This window comes from Sinocyclocheilus anshuiensis, unplaced genomic scaffold (genome assembly GCF_001515605.1).
Source record: "Sinocyclocheilus anshuiensis isolate Anshui unplaced genomic scaffold, SAMN03320099.WGS_v1.1 scaffold1123, whole genome shotgun sequence".
Taxonomy (NCBI): Eukaryota; Metazoa; Chordata; class Actinopteri; order Cypriniformes; family Cyprinidae; genus Sinocyclocheilus; species Sinocyclocheilus anshuiensis.
The window spans coordinates 651256-655733 of NW_015544248.1; the positions used below are offsets into that span (position 1 = coordinate 651256).

Sequence of the window (4478 nt, forward strand, 5' to 3'; positions counted from 1 at the left end):
AAAAAAAAAAAAAACCTGCCCAAAATGGTAAAAACAATGAATCCACAGCCAGACAGCAGTCACAGCAGGAAAAATCTGAGGCAAAACCACAAATGCTGCCGAAGTCAGGACAGGCAGTTTCAGATTGTTTCAGATTTTCACGTTTCAGATTGATTACATCTTTCTCAGCGTCAGTGTTTCTTTACGCTAAGTCACAATCTGTTCCACTTGAAAGGACTAAACCAAACTTTCAACTCAAATTGTAATTTTTCAATGTACTGTTTAGCTACAGCTATCCGTCTTCTCTAGAAGAGCTCTTGATTGTCTCATCCAGTTATTTAAATGGTCTTCTAGAGGCCAGGAGCTGGAATGGAACAATATCCTTCGGCTTTTCTTCCCTGGCTCCAGCGCTTCTCATTTATTTTTATGTGGAGCGGGACAGAGCGTTGGCACCTTTCCACCGTGAAGGTAGTCCAGAATGTTTGTAAATTTGTATGGTTTCAGTAAATAAACAAAAAATGTGAGAACTTATCAGTGATGAAAAAGATGCACAAACTGTTTAAAGATCAAACAAATAAGGTACACTGTCAGTTAACTCATGGAATTATTGACGAGTCTGTAAAGAATTCCACCGGCTTAACCATGAAAAGATAAGTTCAGGTGCTGCCTTAAATTTTTAAGTATAATCAAATTGGTCGAGGTCATTTTTTGTCATTTCAAGTTAAATTACATTAAATTGACTTTAAAAATCAAATCTTGTATAGGCTAACTTAAAAAATTAAGTTGAAACTGGTTAAATCAATTTGATGAGATAAAACAATGGAAAAACACGTTGCTATGACTTATTACCATTTTTACAGTGCAGAACGCTGAAATTACATGCGGCGCACAACCCAGCAAACTCTCGGATGCAGCCCTGATTTGTTAATATGACTGATAACATTTATTATGCCTGTTGCTAAACTTTGGTTATTTTAAAACATTTAAATAATAATATACTCACAATAGTATAATGTCTCCAGTTTATAATGTGGATCATCTTTCAGATCAGAGAGTAACTTCTACATATTGTCACCTCCCACATCATTAAAACAATTACGATATAGATGACAAATAACCCACACTCCTAGCTAACTACTTTTCTCATCCTAAGTGACCAGTGCGTCTCATAGAGCCGTTTATATTGAAACTTTTGCCACAACCACAGGTAATTAAACATACCGGTCTGAGTTGACCTCACAGATCAAATACCTTTCTTTCCATTTCTCCTTAAATGCTAATATAAGCCCTGTGTTTTCACTCTCTCTTGTGAAGTCTTGTTTGTGTTACACTGTATTTCTGAGCTCTCTCTCTGGTTACATGTGTTATGGTTTTGATCTTGTGCCTGGTTTCCTGGATTTCCCTGTTTGCCTGTGTTTGGGACTCTGTCGTTTGTATTGTTTGACCCTTTGCCTGGTATTTGGATTGTGATTGTGGATTACTCTTATTAAAGCTGCGTGTGGATCTTCAACCCAAGTCTTGGAGCAGTTCATAACACAAATACACTTTATATAATTTTCACTTTATTTAGTTTTTTATTATTTTATGTTATTGTTCAAGTCATCCGGGGCTCAGATTGGACATCTTTGTGGGCCGTATGTTTGACACCCCTGATCTAGACAATATCTAGTGAATCCAAATTGATTCTGCACTCAATTACATGGTCATTACCTATAAAACAAGACAGTGAAAGACGACACACATGACAGTGTGATGCTGTGTGTCTCTGTGTCTTCAGTCTCTGTTGATTGTGTGACTGTGACATCTCTGTAGTGGCTCTTATTCACCATCAGCTGATCCTGAGAGAACTGGACTGATGTCTAAATACTGAAGGTCTACAGTAAAACACACAGACAGTCACATATGAGACATTACTGCTGTCACGTCACATCAGCAGATCCATTTCAGAAAAGCACACAGTATATTAGACTATCAGAGAGATGATCTTACCACAGTTTCTCCAGTTTACAGTGAGGATCCTCCAGTCCAGCACAGAGACCCTTCACTCCCAAATCTCCTAGTTTATTCTCAGACAGATTCAGGTGTCTCAGGTGTGAGGGATTTGATCTCAGAGCTGAAGCCAGAGCAGCACAACCTTCATCTGTGACACCACAATCACTCAACCTGTAGAGAACAATGACACACTCTTCACTCTCTCAGATCACATCAGTTTAGCTGTGAATCCATTAGTAACAGTATGTAAACAGTATGTAGTAAACAGTATGTAGAGGTGGAAAGTAACTAATTACAAATACTTTCGTTACAGTACTTGAGTAATTTTTTTTCTACTTTGAGTATAATTAAATTGCGGTACTTTTACTTTTACTTGAGTAGAATAAAACTAAAATATTCAACTTCGCTACATTTATTTTTCACCAAACTGACTGGTCATCGGTAGCGCCCATTGCCAAAGCCCCGCCCCTCATTTATTAGCGCTATTATTTAGTGGAGCTTTTCCATATATTCCATGCATTACCGTTTGAGATTAAAACGTCACATTTGAAGTTGGTTTACCAATAATATGATGAGATTTTAAAGGGATAGTCCACCCAAAAATGAAAATACTGTCATCATTTACTCAGCCTTACGTTGTTCTAAACCTGTATTAATTACTTTGTTCTCCTCAACATAAAAGAAGATTTTGAAGAATGTTCGTAACTAGAAAGTTTCTGGTCCCCATTGACTCCAGTAGTGTATTTTGTTTTTCATAATATGGAAGTCATGGAGGCCCAGGCAGCAACTGTTGGGTTACCAGTATTGTTCCAAATATATACTTTTACATTCAACAGCAGAAGGAAACTCATACAGGTTTAGAACAACAACAGACCTTTAATTTTTGGGTGAGCTATTCCTCTTAAGCAGCTTAATTTAGCTGCTATTAAAATGTATGTCAATAATGTTAATCAAACATCAGAAAGAAAATCACTCACTGTCCTTGACCAAATTACTTTTGTAAAATAAATAAGAATGAATGTGCATTGAATTTATACAGTGAAGACTATTCAGTTTATTTGTACATTTATTTTATACAATATAATTTATTATTCAGTGATTTAAGTGTTTCAAGTAGGTCTATTTGTTTTTGTAATTTGTGGCTGTTTACTTGTCTTAAGCATAAGCTTGTTTTTACTTAGGCTAGTATTTTTTATTTTAAATTTTTTTTCATATTGAAATTGGTAAGAAGAATTATGAAATTTCAATGCATCAGAATTTTGATAGGATAAAAATCCTATTTAAAGCTATATATATATTATATTTGTAATAGGGGGCCCTGCATAGCCCCGGGGCCCAGTAAGGTCTTAATGCGACCCTGACTGTGCCCCCTCACCTCTGGTGCCGTCTCCATAGTGGGCGCCCTGATTTTAGTCTGTGAGGCAGGGTACTGCCCCGGGAAGGTCTCCCAAGCTGTTAAATACACAGATTAAAAGCTAAATGTTTTAATTTCGGTTCGTTCTTAGCAAAATATATATATATTTTTTTTTTCATTCAGTTATGTAGAGCGAAATAAGAACGGTACTGCATTTAGAAAGAATTCTTATTAACTGTGCTATTATTCTTGAATTTTCAAACTGCTAACACTTTGCACTTTTCAGTTTCGAATTATGCCTTTACTGTATGACCAACAATGACGGAGTCCATTTTATGTTTCAGCTGTTTGATCGCGCCGGCGCCTCACTTGCACACTATGCTGCTGCATTCATTGGAAACAGCACAGCTGTTCACCGTGCCGTTCGGCGTGAGACCCGGTCCACTGTGGCATATTTTTGCTCATTATTATATTTTTCCATGGATATTGAAACGCGCGTGAACTACAAATCCTATTTTACCTAATAAATACACTAAGAGTTTAGCTTAAAATAGGCTACGTCGCGAATATGGACACATTTGGATTTGTGCCTAATGAGAGAGGTAAGTCCAACTTTACCAACTTTAACATTTAATTTTAAATTAATTTGTTTTGGCTTGTTTTTTGCTAAGCCTGTATTATTATATACTGCAGTTATATTTATCCATTAGAATTATATATTTTTGAATTCTTGTTCTGTTCTGATACGGTTAAACTTAAAGGATTTGTTGTAAAGTGAGGGGAACTAAAATATCCTATAGTGTTCATAATGTTGGTACATTATAACATTATAAGGCCTGCCGTTATTATTTCTGAAAATGCAACTTATACGTGTGTTTGTAATTTTTATATTTTTTGTAGGGCTGCACGATTAATCGCATGCGATATTTAACGCGCATCTTGTCAGAAAGCCGGTTCTGTAATCAGCGGTAAATCTCCATCACCTGCGGGCTTTCACATTGAGCAGCATTAACTATACAGAGCCGTTGTTCACTGATGAGCTGCGCAAAAAATCGTGCGAATATGAACGTGGTTTTGCACAACTCGTCAGTGAACAACGGCTCTGTGTAGTTAATGCTGCTCAATGTGAAAGCCCGCAGGTGATGGAGATTTA

At 36.6% G+C, this 4478-nt stretch overlaps 1 long non-coding RNA gene across 1 annotated transcript in view; it reads right to left on the reverse strand.

Annotated features, from left to right (window-relative positions):
* Nucleotides 1-981: 981 nt before the first annotated feature.
* LOC107697811 (uncharacterized) overlaps nucleotides 982-4478 on the reverse strand; it is an 18493-nt gene continuing 14996 nt past the window's right edge. Inside the window, exon 3 of the long non-coding RNA XR_001635245.1 lies at nucleotides 982-1040. This is a non-coding gene — a long non-coding RNA (uncharacterized LOC107697811). The remainder of the gene's footprint in view (nucleotides 1041-4478) is intronic.